The sequence below is a fragment of the Procambarus clarkii genome, chromosome 48 (genome assembly GCF_040958095.1).
Source record: "Procambarus clarkii isolate CNS0578487 chromosome 48, FALCON_Pclarkii_2.0, whole genome shotgun sequence".
Taxonomy (NCBI): Eukaryota; Metazoa; Arthropoda; class Malacostraca; order Decapoda; family Cambaridae; genus Procambarus; species Procambarus clarkii.
In genome coordinates, this window is record NC_091197.1 from 24405665 (window position 1) to 24425222 (window position 19558).

A 19558-nucleotide genomic window follows, 5' to 3' on the forward strand; every position below is an offset into this window, starting at 1 on the left:
AAAGGCTAATATAGTTCCAATCTACAAAAGTGTTGGCAGGAAAGGCCCCTCTCCCCCCTAAATTATAGACCTGTATCATTGACGAGTGTAATGGTCAAAATATTGGAAAAATAATAAAAAACTAAACGAGTGTAATGGTCAAAATATTGGAAAAATAATAAAAAACTAAACGAGTGTAATGGTCAAAATATTGGAAAAATAATAAAAAACTAAATGGGTAAAACAACTGGAGAAAAAACGATATAATATCAGACCATCAGTCTTGTTTTCGTTCTGAAAGATCCTGTGTAACGAATTAACTCTATATGATCGAGCCACAGAGATTTTACAAGAAAGAGATGGTTGGGTTGACTGCATCTATCTGGACCTAAAAAACGGCTTTCGACAAAGTTCCACATAATAGGTGCTGGAAACTGGAACATATTGGAGGGGTGACAAGTATGCTTCTAACATGGATGAAAAATTTTCTGACTGATAGAAAAATGAGGGCAGTAATCAGAGGCAATGTTTCAGACTGGAGAAATGTCACAAGTGGAGTACCACAAGGTTCAGTTCTTGTACTGGTAATGTTCATTGTCTACACAAACGATCTACCAGATGGAATACAGAATTATATGAACATGTTTGCTGATGATGCTAAGACAATAGGGAAGATCAGTTACTTAGATGATATTCATGCCCTTCAAGAAGACCTGGACAAAATAAGTATATGGAGCACTACTTGGCAAATGGAATTTTATATAAATAAATGCCATGTTATGGAATGTGGAATAGAACATAGACCCCACACAACCAATAAATTATGCGAGAAATCTTTAAAGAATTGTGATAAAGAAAAATCTAAGGGTGGTTCTAGGAAAATTATCACATGAGGATCACATAAAAAAATATTGTGCGAGGGGCGTATGCTACACTTTCTAACTTCAGAATTGCTTTTAAATACATGTATGGTGAAATATTAAAGAAATTGCTCATGACTTTCGTTAGACCAAAGCTGGAATATGCAGAAGTTGTATGTTGCCCATATATGAAGAAGCACATCAACAAACTGGAAAAGGTGCAAAGACATACCACTAAGTGGCTCCCAGAACTGAAGGACAAGAGCTACGAGGAGAGGTTAAAGGCATTAAATATGCCAAAACTAGAAGATAGAAGAAAAAGAGGCAATATTATTACATACATAAAAAATAGTAACTGGAATTGATAAAATTGATAAGGAAGAATTCCTGAGACCTGGAACTAAAATAACACGAGGTCATAGATTTTACCTAACTAAACAAAGATGCCGAAGAAATATAAGAAAATTCACTTTCGCAGACAGAGTGGTAGGCGGTTGGAACAAGTTCGGTGAGAAGGTGGTGGAGGCCAAAACCGTCAGTAATTTCAAAGCGTTATATGACAAAGAGTGCTGGGAAGACTCGAAGTACACCACGAGCGTACCTCTCATCCTGTAACTACAACTTGTGTAATTATGAGGGTGTCACGTACGATTATGTTACGTTGTTGGGTAGATTAGATAAACAGTGTTTAGTGGGCTTTCATATTTATTTAGTAGTCTTAGTTACAGCAGTCGGTTGTTTGCAGTGTTGTTCACATTGACAGAGCCTGGAGCTGAGCAGAGAGCCGAGTGAGGCCAGAGTCGCAGAGCTCGATGCGGTTGAGTGTAGTGGCTCGATGAGGACTCGTGAGTGTCTAAACTCAATGCGGTCGTTGTCTGCTGTCTGCTCTGTGTCGAAGCTGTAGCGTCTTTGAGTCGGTTGGAACTGTCCACGCCGAGTGTCACATTCTTGAGATTAAAGAGGTGTGATAACTCCAATGCGTCTGTACTGAAGTTAACTGAGTCACTGTGGAAATTGTACTGTTGGCTATTCGCTTCTCGATGCTTATATTATTGGACTACACCTCAGCTTCCTGCCATAGGATGGAAAGAATGTTATCTGTAATAAGGGAAAAGATTATACCTTTGCAATTATTGCTAATTTAGTTTTGTCATTAATGTAATGAGAGGTTGGAGGGAGTATAATGTTTACTCGCTACAAGGAAGCTGTAGGCGAACGTCACGTGTAGGTCGTAATGTGAACCTGGGGCACCTGAGGAGAGGCTGCTCTGGTGAGTCAGGTCAAGGGTATTTATAATTCTGCTGGTGACGTTATATCCTTTGTCGCCAAGGCTTGGAACTACAAGCCAGGAGCAAAACTGCTCGTTACCCACAGGTAACCATAAGCCGGCAGGTATGGGGTTGCATCTGCCTTGGGGGTCTGGGTGTAGGATGAAAGGAGTGCTTTCCAGACATACGTCTGGGTTGAAGTTCATCCTGGTTGTATATAGGTGGTATGCAGAGTGATGTACAACGAAGGTGAGTAGGAAGAGGCAGTTTCCTCTGCTATGCTGGGGAATCATGTGACACTACTGTGTGGATGAAATGTATATATATTACATTAGACGATGTAGTAGCCAGCAGTGCCCAGGTCGACACTGTTCCCTGGCCTCTACCATACACTCATACACGTTCCCCCACCCCCTCCTCACACACTATTGTACCAAAGAGTCAAAGCTCAAACTCCCACAAGCACAACTAGGTGAGTACTATCTCCCTCATGTCCCTCCCACACACCCACCCCCATCTCCACCTCCAAAGAAAAAGAGCTGTAGTCGTGGTATGTATTAAGGAACAAGAAGGTTCCAGTCTAGGAATAGTGGAAAGCTAAAAACAGCTGCAGTGTCAGGGATCCTGAAGGGGGTACAAATGAAGGGGGTTGAGCAATGCATAGAGAAGGTTTTCTGACTTGACAGTACAACAAAGATAAAAAATCGATTGATAAGGGTAGTATTTAGGAATAAGGCCACCAAAGAGTACATTCTAGTAAAGAAGATCATATTGCAATATGTAATGGAATACGAAAATGTATCCCTTGAGAGGAACATGACATGGGACGAGATAATCCAGACAGCTAATGCAAGGGGGAAGGGAACCACAGTCCTCAACCCACCCAACAATCCCAGAGGAAAGTGGGGAAACCACAACCAGCAATTCAGGAACCCCAGAGAGAATTGCAACACCTACCTGGCAACCCATAGGAGCCACCCCACCCCCACCTCCGAGCCCGAACCCTCCCGACACCATACACAAATCCTACCATGCCACCTTAAGCCTTCCCCTTCCCCGAGCACCACCTGCTAACCCCATCCATTGGTCTTCTGAGTGCACCAAGCAGATCTAAGCCCTCCACCCCACCCCACCTTCCTCCAAACCCTTGGTATGTACCCCACATGAGGGAAAACCTACCCATCAAGGGACCCACAAGAATGAGAGGCAATGACAAACCAGCTAGACTCGACCTGATGTTCACCCCTGAATGAGTGAGACATAAGGGAAGTCAAACTAGAAGTCCCCATGGGAATGAGTGACCACAGTGTACTGACATTTGAGTGTCTGATGGAAGTGGGGATATTCTATTCAAGGGAGGGATCAGAAAGGTCGACCTGGACGACGCCACTCAACCCACGATGAAGATGACCTTAGAAACAGCATAACAGGCCCAGGAAGCAGTGAAGAACGTTTTCAGGAGCTTTAGAATCATCTCACCAAACCAGATCGTCATGGAGAAGGTCTACAACGTGAGACTGCTACAAGTGCTTCAGCTATGAGTACTTGTCTAACAAGTGCCCAGAACAAACGGCTAAGTGCAGCTCATGCTCCGGCACTCACAACTACAAGAACTATACCGTCACCACCAAGAAATGCCCGAACTGTGCACGCCGCCACCTCCTCCTACCTCTGTACAAAAAAGGAGGAACTGAAAAAGATTAAAGACAAGACCAGCACCACGCCGCCGACCACCCAGAGGCAAGTTGCCGCCACCTTAGACCTTGAACCTGACCAGTTCCCGAGCCTCCCTTCTATAAACCAGATGCAGAATACGACTATGGATTGGACGCTCAAACAAGCCTCGGCAGCAGGACCCACCAAAACCAGAGACTCCGACATCCACCCAGAACATCCACGTCATCATTGCCAATGCGGACAGAGTTGCGAAACAAGCTCACATGTTCCTCAGAACAGTGAACGGGCTGCTGGAAGCAAGTGGCGTTACGCCTGTACTGGCACCAGAGACTGAATATAGAATTGTAGCCACTCAGACCGACGTCTCACGGCTGACGACGACGACTGCGTACACCCAGGCCGACGTTCTTCGGACGACGACGACTGCGGACACCCAGACGATCGCTCCCCGGACGACGACAACTGCGGACACCCAGACGGACGACGACAACTGCGAAGACCCAGATGATCGCTCCCCGGACGACAACTGCGGACACCCAGGCGGACGACGACAACTGCGGACACCCAGGCGGACGACGACAACTGCGGACACCCAGGCGGACGACGACAACTGCGGACACCCAGACGGACGACGACAACTGCGGACACCCAGGCGGACGACGACAACTGCGGACACCCAGGCGGACGACGACAACTGCGGACACCCAGACGGACGACGACAACTGCTGACACCCAGGCGGACGACGACAACTGCTGACACCCAGGCGGACGACGACAACTGCTGACACCCAGGCGGACGACGACAACTGCTGACACCCAGGCGGACGACGACAACTGCTGACACCCAGGCGGACGACGACAACTGCGGACACCCAGGCGGACGACGACAACTGCGGACACCCAGACGGACGTGCCACGGACGACGACAACTGCGTCGTCGTCCAGGGCAGGACACCAAGACGGACACCTCGCCCTTCCTGGATTGAGTCCTGGCTCTGCGACGCCGAAGCTACCTCTGCAGACTATACTTCCGACTGTTCCACTTTCCGGACCCCATTCATCCACAGATCTCCAGTATGAGCTCCTGGTACTGGTACTGGCTTCAAACAGCCTCCACTTGCGGGCTATTCATGCCCGTGCCACCTCTGGGGTGGCCCATCAATCAATCGGTAATAATTCCTACTCTTCCTTTGACAATGTTAACAAGAGTTAACGATACGCAACTCTTTGCGTCAGGCTAAATACGTCATCGAGTCATCGGTCTCACCCCTTTCTGACACACTCCCTCTCACCTGCACGTGACGCTGCCTCTCTCCCACCTTACGTGACGCTGCCTCTCTCCCACCTTACGTGACGCTGCCTCTCCCACCTTACGTGACGCTGCCTCTCTCCCACCTTACGTGACGCTGCCCCTCTCCCACATTCACATGACGCTGCCCCTCTCCCATATTCATGTGACGCTGCCTCTCTCCCACATTCACGTGACGCTGCCTCTCCCACATTCACTGTTGTCTCCCCGCCCCGTCTAACAGACACTGTTGTCTCCCCGCCCCGTCTAACAGACACTGTTGTCTCCCCGCCCCGTCTAACAGACACTGTTGTCTCCCCGCCCCGTCTAACAGACACTGTTGTCTCCCCGCCCCGTCTAACAGACACTGTTGTCTCCCCGCCCCGTCTAACAGACACTGTTGTCTCCCCGCCCCGTCTAACAGACACTGTTGTCTCCCCGCCCCGTCTAACAGACACTGTTGTCTCCCCGCCCCGTCTAACAGACACTGTTGTCTCCCCGCCCCGTCTAACAGACGCTCTTCATGCTTCCTCACTAAGTTTGGTCCTCGTATGATGATTTAGATTTAGCTCTTCAGAGTGTCCATGCAGCAGGGGCTACAGTGAGCCCCGTAATGGTCCTCGTATACACGCTCATAATGTATAGTGTGTGGTAGTGTATGGTAGTGCATGGTAGTGTAGTGTTAGTGTTGCTGTTGTGTTCCACAGTGGTGAGGTGTGGCCGGTCCGGTGTCACTCTGCCAAGGGAGCCTCGCCATTATACACTTGGCGGCCCGCCTCGCCTCCACCAACCACGCCAACCCAAGCAACTCAAGTGGTGAGGAATTGTAATTATGTTTGGAAACCACTTTGCAGGGATTAAGAACTCAAACAGAGGACGAGCCGGGTATTGAGTTGCCAATGGGTCCGCTCTCGCTACTGTGTAGACTCTAGACCTTTAAAGTGTTAGTATAACTCGAGTTATACCTTGACCATAGCTGACTATGGTGTCATCACTCTAACTATAGCGTGCGTTAAGTACATGGGGGCTGGTGAGCTGGGACAAGGCGAGTGTGTGGGGGCTGCCAGGTGCTGGTTGGCTGGCTGGGTGGGGCCGCTTGGGCAGCAGTGTGCCCATGCCCGCCGCGCCAGCACCATCACCACGCCGCCCTCTTCACCACGGCCGCCACCATTACCACCATTACCAAACCCGCAGACATGCCCACTCCTAAGGAGGTAAGAGTCTTACCAACATTGTTTGCGTAATGCCTTCACCAGCTGTAGCCAGTGCTGCTAGCTAGCTACTAGTGCTGCTAGCTAGCTACTAGTGCTGCTAGCTAGCTACTAGTGCTGCTAGCTACTAGTGCTGCTAGCTTGCTACTAGTGCTGCTAGCTAGCTACTAGTGCTGCTAGCTAGCTACTAGTGCTGCTAGCTAGCTACTAGTGCTGCTAGCTAGCTACTAGTGCTGCTAGCTAGCTACTAGTGCTGCTAGCCACCAGTGCTGCTAGCTACTAGTGCTGCTAGCCACCAGTGCTGCTAGCTACTAGTGCTGCTAGCCACCAGTGCTGCTAGCTACTAGTGCTGCTAGCTAATAGTGCTGCTAGCTAGCTACTAGTGCTGCTAGCCACCAGTTCTGCTAGCCACCAGTGCTGCAAGCTACTAGTGCTGCTAGCTACTAGTGCTGCTAGCCACCAGTGCTGCTAGCCACCAGTGCTGCTAGCCACCAGTGCTGCTAGCTACTAGTGCTGCTAGCTACTAGTGCTGCTAGCTACTAGTGCTGCTAGCTACTAGTGCTGCTAGCTAGCTACTAGTGCTGCTAGCTACTAGTGCTGCTAGCTACTAGTGCTGCTAGCTGCTAGCTACTAGTGCTGCTAGATGCTAGCTCCTAGTTCTGCTAGCTACTAGTGCTGCTAGCTACCAGTGCTGCTAGCTACCGGTGCTGCTAGCTACAGGTGCTGCTAGCTACTAGTGCTGCTAGCTGCTAGCTACTAGTGTTGCTAGCTGCTAGCTACTAGTGCTGCTAGCTGCTAGCTACTAGTGCTGCTAGATGCTAGCTCCTAGTTTTTTTTTTTTTTTTTTTTTTTAAGATATATACAAGAGTTGTTACATTCTTGTACAGCCACTAGTACGCGTAGCGTTTCAGGCAAGTCCTTAATCCTATGGTCCCTGGAATACGATCCCCTGCCGCGAAGAATCGTTTTTTCATCCAAGTACACATTTTACTGTTGCGTTAAACAGAGGCTACAGTTAAGGAATTGCGCCCAGTAAATCCTCCCCGGCCAGGATACGAACCCATGACATAGCGCTCGCGGAACGCCAGGCGAGTGTCTTACCACTACACCACGGAGACTGCTAGCTACTAGTGCTGCTAGCTACCGGTGCTGCTAGCTACTAGTGCTGCTAGCTACCGGTGCTGCTAGCTACAGGTGCTGCTAGCTACTAGTGCTGCTAGCTGCTATCTCCTAGTGCTGCTAGCTACTAGTGCTGCTAGCTACTAGCTACTAGTGCTGCTAGCTACCGGTGCTGCTAGCTACTAGCGACTAGTGCTGCTAGCTACCGGTGCTGCTAGCTACCGGTGCTGCTAGCTACTAGTGATGCTAGCTACTAGTGCTGCTAGTTACTAGTGCTGCTAGTTACTAGTGTTGCTAGCTACTAGTGCTGCTAGCCACCATTGTTGCTAGCTACTAGTGCTGCTAGCTACTAGTGCTGCTAGCCACCGGTGCTTCTAGCTACCGGTGCTGCTAGCTACCCGTGTTGCTAGCTACTAGTGCTGCTAGCTACCAGTGCTGCTAGCTACCGGTGCTGCTAGCTACTATTGCTGCTAGCTACCAGTGCTGCTAGCCATCAGTGCTGCTAGCTACTATTGCTGCTAGCTACCAGTGCTGCTAGCCATCAGTGCTACTAGCCACCAGTGCTGCTAGCCACCAGTGCTGCTAGCCACCAGTGCTACTAGCCACCAGTGCTGCTAGCCACCAGTGCTGCTAGCTACCAGTGCTGCTAGTTACCAGTGCTGCTAGCCATCAGTGCTGCTAGCTACTATTGCTGCTAGCTACCAGTGCTGCTAGCTACCAGTGCTGCTAGCCATCAGTGCTGCTAGCCATCAGTGCTGCTAGCTACTAGTGCTGCTAGATGCTAGCTCCTAGTTCTGCTAGCTACTAGTGCTGCTAGCTACCGGTGCTGCTAGCTACTAGTGCTGCTGGCTACCGGTGCTGCTAGCTTCAGGTGCTGCTAGCTACTAGTGCTGCTAGCTACTAGTGCTGCTAGATGCTAGCTCCTAGTTCTGCTAGCTACTAGTGCTGCTAGCTACCGGTGCTGCTAGCTACTAGTGCTGCTAGATACCGGTGCTGCTAGCTACAGGTGCTGCTAGCTACTACTGCTGCTAGCTGCTATCTCCTAGTGCTGCTAGCTACTAGTGCTGCTAGCTACTAGTGCTGCTAGCTACTAGCTACTAGTGCTGCTAGCTACCGGTGCTGCTAGCTACTAGCGACTAGTGCTGCTAGCTACCGGTGCTGCTAGCTACCGGTGCTGCTAGCTACGAGTGCTGCTAGTTACTAGTGCTGCTAGTTACTAGTGTTGCTAGCTACTAGTGCTGCTAGCCACCATTGTTGCTAGCTACTAGTGCTGCTAGCTACTAGTGCTGCTAGCCACCGGTGCTTCTAGCTACCGGTGCTGCTAGCTACCCGTGTTGCTAGCTACTAGTGCTGCTAGCTACCAGTGTTGCTAGCTACCGGTGCTGCTAGCTACCGGTGTTGCTAGCTACTATTGCTGCTAGCTACCAGTGTTGCTAGCCATCAGTGCTGCTAGCTACTATTGCTGCTAGCTACCAGTGCTGCTAGCCATCAGTGCTACTAGCCACCAGTGCTGCTAGCCACCAGTGCTACTAGCAACCAGTGCTGCTAGCCACCAGTGCTGCTAGCTACCAGTGCTGCTAGCTACCAGTGCTGCTAGTTACCAGTGCTGCTAGCCATCAGTGCTGCTAGCTACTATTCCTGCTAGCTACCAGTGCTGCTAGCTACCAGTGCTGCTAGCCATCAGTGCTGCTAGCCATCAGTGCTGCTAGCCATCAGTGCTGCTAGCTACCAGTGCTGCTAGTTACCAGTGCTGCTAGCCACCAGTGCTGCTAGCCACCAGTGCTGCTAGCTACCAATGCTGCTAGCCATCAGTGCTGCTAGCTACCAGTGCTGCTAGTTACCAGTGCTGCTAGCCATCAGTGCTGCTAGCTACCAGTGCTGCTTGCTACCAGTGCTGCTAGCTACCAATGCTGCTAGCCATCAGTGCTGCTAGCTACCAGTGCTGCTAGCCATCAGTGCTGCTAGCTACTATTGCTGCTAGCTACCAGTGCTGCTAGCTACCAGTGCTGCTAACCATCAGTGTTGCTAGCCATCAGTGCTGCTAGCTACCAGTGCTGCTAGTTACCAGTGCTGCTAGCCATCAGTGCTGCTAGCTACCCGTGCTGCTAGTTACCAGTGCTGCTAGCCATCTGTGTTGCTAGCTAACAGCGCTGCTAGCCATCAGTGTTGCTAGCTACCAGTGATGCTAGCCATCAGTGCTGCTAGCTACCAGTGCTGCTAGCTACCATTCCTGCTAGCTACTGTTCCTGCTAGCCACCAGTGCTGCTAGCCACCAGTGCTGCTATCCACCAGGGCTGCTATCTACCAGTGCTGCTAGCTATCAGTGCTGCTAGCTACCGGTGCTGATAGCTACTATTGCTGCTAGCCACCAGTGCTGCTAGCTACCGGTGCTGTTAGACACCGGTGCTGTTAGCCATCAGTGCTGCTAGCTACCAGTGCTGCTAGCTACCAGTGCTGCTAGCCACCAGTGCTGCTAGCTACCAGTGCTGCTAGCTACCAGTGCTGCTAGCCACCAGTGCTGCTAGCTACCAGTGCTGCTAGCTACCAGTGCTGCTAGCTACCAGTGCTGCTAGCTACCAGTGCTGCTAGCCACCAGTGCTGCTAGCTACCAGTGCTGCTAGCCACCAGTGCTGCTAGCTACCAGTGCTGCTAGCTACCAGTGCTGCTAGCCACCAGTGCTGCTAGCTACCATTCCTGCTAGCTACCAGTGCTGCTAGCTACCAGTGCTGCTAGCTACCAGTGCTGCTAGCCACCAGTGCTGCTAGCTACCGGTGCTGCTAGCCACCGGTGCTGCTAGCCACCAGTGCTGCTAGCTACTAGTGCTGCTAGCCACCAGTGCTGCTAGAAACCGGTGCTGCTAGCCACCAGTGCTGCTAGCCACCAGTGCTGCTAGCCACCGGTGCTGCTAGCTACCGGTGCTGCTAGCTACAGGTGCTGCTAGCTACTATTGCTGCTAGCTGCCGGTGCTGCTAGTCACCAGTGCTGCTAGCCACCAGTGCTGCTAGCTACCAGTGCTGCTAGCTACCAGTGCTGCTAGCCACCAGTACTGCTAGCTACCAGTGCTGCTAGCCATCAGTGCTGCTAGCTACCAGTGCTGCTAGCTACCAGTGCTGCTAGCCACCAGTGCTGCTAGCTACCGGTGCTGCTAGCTACCGGTGCTGCTAGCCACCAGTGCTGCTAGCTACTAGTGCTGCTAGCCACCAGTGCTGCTAGCCATCAGTGCTGCTAGCCACCAGTGCTGCTAGCCACCAGTGCTGCTAGCCACCAGTGCTGCTAGCCACCAGTGCTGCTAGCCACCAGTGCTGCTAGCCACCAGTGCTGCTAGCTACCAGTGCTGCTAGCCATCAGTGCTGCTAGCCACCAGTGCTGCTAGCCACCAGTGCTGCTAGCCACCAGTGCTGCTAGCCATCAGTGCTGCTAGCTACCAGTGCTGCTAGCCATCAGTGCTGCTAGCTGCCAGTGCTGCTAGCTACCAGTGCTGCTAGCCACCAGTGCTGCTAGCTACCGGTGCTGCTAGCTACCGGTGCTGCTAGCCACCAGTGCTGCTAGCCACCAGTGCTGCTAGCCATCAGTGCTGCTAGCCACCAGTGCTGCTAGCCACCAGTGCTGCTAGCTACCAGTGCTGCTAGCCATCAGTGCTGCTAGCTACCGGTGCTGCTAGCCACCAGTGCTGCTAGCCATCAGTGCTGCTAGCTACCAGTGCTGCTAGCCATCAGTGCTGCTAGCTACCGGTGCTGCTAGCCACCAGTGCTGCTAGCCACCAGTGCTGCTAGCCATCAGTGCTGCTAGCTACCAGTGCTGCTAGCCAGCAGTGCTGCTAGCCAGCAGTGCTGCTAGCCATCAATGCTGCTAGCCACCAGTGCTGCTAGCCAGCAGTGCTGCTAGCCACCAGTGCTGCTAGCCATCAGTGCTGCTAGCCATCAGTGCTGCTAGCCAGCAGTGCTGCTAGCCACCAGTGCTGCTAGCCATCAATGCTGCTAGCCACCAGTGCTGCTAGCTATCGGTGCTGCTAGCCACCAGTGCTGCTAGCCATCAATGCTGCTAGCCACCAGTGCTGCTAGCCACCAGTGCTGCTAGCCACCAGTGCTGCTAGCTACCGGTGCTGCTAGCCACCAGTGCTGCTAGCCACCAGTGCTGCTAGCCATCAGTGCTGCTAGCTACTAGCCACCAGTGCTGCTAGCCACCAGTGCTGCTAGCCACCAGTGCTACTAGCTACCAGTGCTGCTAGCCACTAGTTCTACTAGCCATCTGTGCTGCTAGCTACCAGTGCTGCTAGCCACTAGTGCTGCTAGCCACCAGTGCTACTAGCCATCTGTGCTACTAGCTACCAGTGCTGCTAGCCATCAGTGCTGCTAGCTACTAGCCACCAGTGCTGCTAGCTACCAGTGCTGCTAGCTACCAGTGCTGCTAGCTACCAGTGCTGCTAGCCACCAGTGCTACTAGCCATCTGTGCTGCTAGCTACCAGTGCTGCTAGCTACCAGTGCTGCTAGCTACCAGTGCTGCTAGCTACCAGTGCTGCTAGCCACCAGTGCTACTAGCCATCTGTGCTGCTAGCTACCAGTGCTGCTAGCTACCAGTGCTGCTAGCCATCAGTGCTGCTGGCTACCTGTGCTACTAGCTACCAGTGCTGCTAACCATCTGTGCTGGTAGCCATCTGTGCTGCTAGCCACCAGTGCTGCTAGCTACCAGTGATTAAGTTTAAGTTAAGATTTGCCCCGGTGGGCGAGTTTATTGGGCAGCGCCACTCATCCTGTGAGTGGACACACCACCATAGTGACAGTATTGGGCAGCGTCACTCATCCTGTGAGTGGACACACCGCCATAGTGACAGTATTGGGCAGCGTCACTCATCCTGTGAGTGGACACACCGCCATAGTGACAGTATTGGGCAGCGCCACTCATCCTGTGAGTGGACACACCACCATAGTGACAGTATTGGGCAGCGTCACTCATCCTGTGAGTGGACACACCGCCATAGTGGCAGTATTGGGCAGCGCCACTCATCCTGTGAGTGGACACACCACCATAGTGACAGTATTGGGCAGCGTCACTCATCCTGTGAGTGGACACACCGCCATAGTGGCAGTATTGGGCAGCGTCACTCATCGTGTGAGTGGACACCGTCAAAGCAGCATGTACAACACCATATATAATGGAAGGAAAACCCGCTGGGTTGTTCATCGTGTCACTTGTACCCAGACACAGCTGGGACTTGCTTAACTGTCGCAAGTCAACAGCTTCTCAAAAAGAAAAAGATTAACATTTGTCAACCCTAAAATCTTACGTTATCTCTCGGGTGCAAAATGGGGAAATCTCTTAAGAACATCATTTATATTTGACAGATAGTTTTCCTAACTCAATGTGAGGTTTACTATGCTACAGATCTTTCCAATGTCTCTTAGATGTTCACATTCTCTTAGGTAGTGGTCAAGGCAGTGTCCATTACTCGCTACAGATTCTGCAACTCCTCTGCTCAACTGTTGTTTCTATTACAAATCTCCATGGATATTTGTATCCAAGACGGATTCGTGTTATTACTGATTCTCTCCCAAGACCACTTCCTCCTTGTCCATAATGATTGGGATTGCCAGCTGCAACCATGTTGTACCATGGTACAGATTCACTGGTTTGTGCTTCTATCCTCCTTTCCTCAGTTACCTTGTCACGGTGATGTTGCCTGACAATACCTCTAATTTGTAGTAGAGTCTTGGGTATGAAGTATTCAATATGGTCTCCTTCAGCGCCTTCAGCAGCCAGCACATCTGCTCGTTCACTCCCACATATTCGAACATGGGAGGGGATCCCCAACATGGGAGGGGATCCCCAACATGGGAGGGGATCCCCAACATGGGAGGGGATCCCCAACATGGGAGGGGATCCCCAACATGGGAGGGGATCCACAGGACTTGACTCTTCCCTGATTGGTTAGTTCCCTCACAGCTCATGATCTCAGCGACTGTCGCAAGGTTTTCTGCCCGATTTTTACTAAGGCTTTGTAGTGCTGATTGTGAATCAGTGCAGATCACTGCGTCATTAGTGTTTCGTTCAAGGAATCTTAACGCCATAACAATGGCAATTAGCTTCGCTTGCGTTGAAGAAACATGGTTCTCCATACGTATTTTTCTTCACTTACGTTTTGAAAGACTTTATTCCTAATTACAGTGTATGCTGCAACATCCTTGCCATTGACAGAATTAGATGGCCCATCAGTGTAGATTTAATCTAATTCATTCCCAGCTTGTTTATAAATTTCCTCAAGGTACTTATGCCTCATTTCTTGTGGTATCATTTTGGATATTTCAATTGTCATCTCGTTGATGATAATCCTACATGATTCATTCCCCAGGGAAGTAACCTCACTACAGGCAGGAGCTCCCGGGCTTGTTCACGCAGGTGAAGTTATTCCAGGTAGCAGACTAATCTGTGATGCCATTTTTTGCTTTTCCTGTTTCCTGCTGTAACACAGAGCTCTGTTTTGTCTTGGCAATATCATTGTAATGGGGATCTCTGGCTTTCTTAATTGCAACCTTAGCATTCAGTTCCTTAATTCTGCTTTTAATACTGGGGAGAGACAATAACTCTCGTGGATTAGACGTTTTGGCAGTTCTTGGAACTCCAAGAAAGATTGTCATGGCTTCATTTTTGATGCTTTCAAGTTTTTTCATATCGCTTTGGGAATCAGTGACCAAAACTGGTGCGGCATAGTCTATGACGGAGCGCACTTCTGCTGTGTACATTACCTTCAGCACGGCCATGGAGGCCCCGTACTCATTCCAGGTCAGTGCCATTCCAGGTCGACTCAGTGCCCGGGTCGACTTGTTCCTATGAGCTGGTTGAGGTTCTCTTTCTTCCCCTTGAGAGAGCCGACAGTGACGCCAAGGTACCGATAGTGGTCAACCCACTCAGGTGTTACACCATTAATTGTAGTTCTTCATTTTCTCTTACCTTTGATGCTAGCCACCAGTGATGCTAGCCACCTGTGATGCTAGCCACCAGTGATGCTAGCCACCAGTGATGCTAGCCACCAGTGATGCTAGCCACCTGTGATGCTAGCCACCAGTGATGCTAGCCACCAGTGATGCTAGCCACCTGTGATGCTAGCCACCAGTGATGCTACCAGTGATGCTAGCCACCAGTGATGCTAGCCACCAGTGATGCTAGCCACCAGTGATGCTAGCCACCAGTGATGCTAGCCACCTGTGATGCTACCAGTGATGCTAGCCACCAGTGATGCGAGCCACCAGTGATGCTAGCCACCAGTGATGCTAGCCACCAGTGATGCTAGCCACCAGTGATGCTACCAGTGATGCTAGCCACCAGTGATGCTAGCCACCAGTGATGCTAGCCACCTGTGATGCTACCAGTGATGCTAGCCACCTGTGATGCTAGCCACCAGTGATGCTAGCCACCAGTGATGCTACCAGTGATGCTAGCCACCAGTGATGCTAGCCACCAGTGATGCTAGCCACCTGTGATGCTACCAGTGATGCTAGCCACCAGTGATGCTAGCCACCAGTGATGCTAGCCACCAGTGATGCTAGCCACCAGTGATGCTAGCCACCAGTGATGCTAGCCACCAGTGATGCTACCAGTGATGCTACCAGTGATGCTAGCCACCAGTGATGCTAGCCACCAGTGATGCTAGCCACGAGTGATGCTAGCCACCAGTGATGCTAGCCACCAGTGATGCTACCAGTGATGCTAGCCACCAGTGATGCTAGCCACCTGTGATGCTACCAGTGATGCTAGCCACCAGTGATGCTAGCCACCTGTGATGCTACCAGTGATGCTAGCCACCAGTGATGCTAGCCACCTGTGATGCTACCAGTGATGCTAGCCACCAGTGATGCTAGCCACCTGTGATGCCACCAGTGATGCTAGCCACCAGTGATGCTAGCCACCAGTGATGCAACCAGTGATGCTAGCCACCAGTGATGCTACCCACCAGTGATGCTAGCCACCTGTGATGCTACCTTGAGAGAGAGCCGACAGTGACGCCAAGGTACCGATAGTGGTCAACCCACTCAGGTGTTACACCATTAATTGTAGTTCTTCATTTTCTCTTACCTTTGATGCTAGCCACCAGTGATGCTAGCCACCTGTGATGCTAGCCACCAGTGATGCTAGCCACCAGTGATGCTAGCCACCAGTGATGCTAGCCACCTGTGATGCTAGCCACCAGTGATGCTAGCCACCAGTGATGCTAGCCACCTGTGATGCTAGCCACCAGTGATGCTACCAGTGATGCTAGCCACCAGTGATGCTAGCCACCAGTGATGCTAGCCACCAGTGATGCTAGCCACCAGTGATGCTAGCCACCTGTGATGCTACCAGTGATGCTAGCCACCAGTGATGCGAGCCACCAGTGATGCTAGCCACCAGTGATGCTAGCCACCAGTGATGCTAGCCACCAGTGATGCTACCAGTGATGCTAGCCACCAGTGATGCTAGCCACCAGTGATGCTAGCCACCTGTGATGCTACCAGTGATGCTAGCCACCTGTGATGCTAGCCACCAGTGATGCTAGCCACCAGTGATGCTACCAGTGATGCTAGCCACCAGTGATGCTAGCCACCAGTGATGCTAGCCACCTGTGATGCTACCAGTGATGCTAGCCACCAGTGATGCTAGCCACCAGTGATGCTAGCCACCAGTGATGCTAGCCACCAGTGATGCTAGCCACCAGTGATGCTAGCCACCAGTGATGCTACCAGTGATGCTACCAGTGATGCTAGCCACCAGTGATGCTAGCCACCAGTGATGCTAGCCACGAGTGATGCTAGCCACCAGTGATGCTAGCCACCAGTGATGCTACCAGTGATGCTAGCCACCAGTGATGCTAGCCACCTGTGATGCTACCAGTGATGCTAGCCACCAGTGATGCTAGCCACCTGTGATGCTACCAGTGATGCTAGCCACCAGTGATGCTAGCCACCTGTGATGCTACCAGTGATGCTAGCCACCAGTGATGCTAGCCACCTGTGATGCCACCAGTGATGCTAGCCACCAGTGATGCTAGCCACCAGTGATGCAACCAGTGATGCTAGCCACCAGTGATGCTACCCACCAGTGATGCTAGCCACCTGTGATGCTACCAGTGATGCTAGCCACCAGTGATGCTACCAGTGATGCTAGCCACCAGTGATGCTAGCCACCAGTGATGCTAGCCACCTGTGATGCTACCAGTGATGCTAGCCACCAGTAATGCTAGCCACCAGTGATGCTAGCCACCAGTGCTGCTAACCACCAGTGATGCTAGCCACCAGTGATGCTAGCCACCAGTGATGCTAGCCACCTTGATGCTAGCCACCCAGTGATGCTACCAGTGATGCTAGCCACCAGTGATGCTAGCCTCCAGTGATGCTAGCCACCAGTGATGCTAGCCACCAGTGATGCTACCAGTGATGCTAGCCACCAGTGATGCTAGCCACCAGTGATGCTAGCCACCAGTGATGCTAGCCCAGTGATGCTAGCCACCTTTGATGCTAGCCACCAGTGATGCTAGCCACCAGTGATGCTAGTCCACCAGTATGCTAGCCACCAGTGATGCTAGCCACCTTTGATGCTAGCCACCAGTGATGCTAGCCACCAGTGATGCTACCAGTGATGCTAGCCACCAGTGTGCTACCAGTGATGCTAGCACCAGTGATGCTAGCCACCTTGATGCTAGCCACCAGTGATGCTAACCAGTGATGCTAGCCACCAGTGATGCTAGCCACCAGTGATGCTAGCCACCAGTGATGCTAGCCACCAGTGATGCTAGCCACCTTTGATGCTAGCCACCAGTGATGCTACCAGTGATGCTACCAGTGATGCTAGCCAGTGATGCTAGCCACCAGTGATGCTACCAGTGATGCTAGCCACCAGTGATGCTAGCCACCAGTGATGCTAGCCACCAGTGATGCTAGCCACCAGTGATGCTAGCCACCAGTGATGCTACCAGTGATGCTAGCCACCAGTGATGCTAGCCTCCAGTGATGCTAGCCACCAGTGATGCTAGCCACCAGTGATGCTACCAGTGATGCTAGCCACCAGTGATGCTAGCCACCAGTGATGCTAGCCACCAGTGATGCTAGCCACCAGTGATGCTAGCCACCTTTGATGCTAGCCACCAGTGATGCTAGCCACCAGTGATGCTAGCCACCAGTGATGCTAGCCACCAGTGATGCTAGCCACCTTTGATGCTAGCCACCAGTGATGCTAGCCACCAGTGATGCTACCAGTGATGCTAGCCACCAGTGATGCTACCAGTGATGCTAGCCACCAGTGATGCTAGCCACCTTTGATGCTAGCCACCAGTGATGCTACCAGTGATGCTAGCCACCAGTGATGCTAGCCACCAGTGATGCTAGCCACCAGTGATGCTAGCCACCAGTGATGCTAGCCACCTTTGATGCTAGCCACCAGTGATGCTACCAGTGATGCTAGCCAACAGTGATGCTACCAAGTGATGCTAGCCACCAGTGATGCTAGCCACCTTTGATGCTAGCACCAGTGATGCTAGCCACCAGTGATGCTACCCAGTGATGCTAGCCACCAGTGATGCTAGCCACCAGTGATGCTAGCCACCAGTGATGCTAGCCACCAGTGATGCTACCAGTGATGCTAGCCACCAGTGATGCTAGCCACCAGTGATGCTAGCCCAGTGATGCTAGCCACCAGTGATGCTAGCCACCAGTGATGCTAGACACCTGTGATGCTAGCACCAGTGATGCTAGCCACCGTGATACCAGTGATGCTAGCCACCAGTGATGCTACCAGTGATGCTAGCCACCAGTGATCTACCAGTGATGCTAGCCACCAGTGATGCTAGCCACCTGTGATGCTGCCAGTGATGCTAGCCACCAGTGATGCTAGCCACCAGTGATGCTAGAAACCAGTGATGCTAGCCACCAGTGATACTACCAGTGATGGCTAGCCACCGTGGATGCTAGCCACCATTGAGATGCTAGCCACCAGTGATGCTAGCCACCTGTGATGCTACCAAGTGATGCTAGCCACCAGTGATGCTAGCCACCAGTGATGCTGCCACCAGTGATGCTAGCCACCAGTGAGGCTAGCCACTAGTGATGCTACCAGTGATGCTATCCACCAGTGGATGCTAGCACAACCCAAAGTGTGCGACCAGTGGTCTAGCCACCAGTGTATGCTAAGCCGACCAGTGATGGCTAGCCACCAGTAGCACCAGTGATCTAGGCCACCAGTTGATGGCTAGCCACCAGTGATGCTAGCCACCTGATGATGCTAGCCACGTGAATGCTAGCCACATGCAGTGATGCGTCTAGCCACACAGTTGATGCTAGCCACCAGTGATGCCTACTCAGTGATGCGAGCCACCAGGATGCTAGCCACCAGTGATGCTAGCCACCAGTGATGCTAGCCACCAGTGATGCTAGCCACCAGTGATGCTAGCCACCTTTGATGCTAGCCACCAGTGATGCTAGCCACCAGTGATGCTAGCCACCAGTGATGCTAGCCACCAGTGATGCTACCAGTGATGCTAGCCACCAGTGATGCTAGCCACCAGTGATGCTAGCCACCTGTGATGCTACCAGTGATGCTAGCCACCAGTGATGCTAGCCACCAGTGATGCTACCAGTGATGCTAGCCACCAGTGATGCTAGCCACCAGTGATGCTAGCCACCAGTGATGCTAGCCACCAGTGATGCTACCAGTGATGCTAGCCACCAGTGATGCTAGCCACCAGTGATGCTAGCCACCAGTGATGCTAGCCACCAGTGATGCTAGCCACCTGTGATGCTAGCCACCTGTGATGCTAGCCACCAGTGATGCTAGCCACCAGTGATGCTAGCCACCAGTGATGCTAGCCACCAGTGATGCTACCAGTGATGCTAGCCACCAGTGATGCTAGCCTCCAGTGATGCTAGCCACCAGTGATGCTAGCCACCTGTGATGCTACCAGTGATGCTAGCCACCAGTGATGCTAGCCACCAGTGATGCTAGCCACCAGTGATGCTAGCCACCAGTGATGCTAGCCACCTTTGATGCTAGCCACCAGTGATGCTAGCCACCAGTGATGCTAGCCACCAGTGATGCTAGCCACCAGTGATGCTAGCCACCTTTGATGCGAGCCACCAGTGATGCTAGCCACCAGTGATGCTAGCCACCAGTGATGCTACCAGTGATGCTAGCCA

At 51.9% G+C, this 19558-nt stretch overlaps 1 long non-coding RNA gene across 1 annotated transcript in view; it reads left to right on the forward strand.

Moving 5' to 3' along the window:
• Positions 1 to 6126: 6126 nt before the first annotated feature.
• LOC138351064 (uncharacterized) overlaps positions 6127 to 19558 on the forward strand; it is a 128137-nt gene continuing 114705 nt past the window's right edge. Inside the window, exon 1 of the long non-coding RNA XR_011222356.1 lies at positions 6127 to 6286. This is a non-coding gene — a long non-coding RNA (uncharacterized lncRNA). The remainder of the gene's footprint in view (positions 6287 to 19558) is intronic.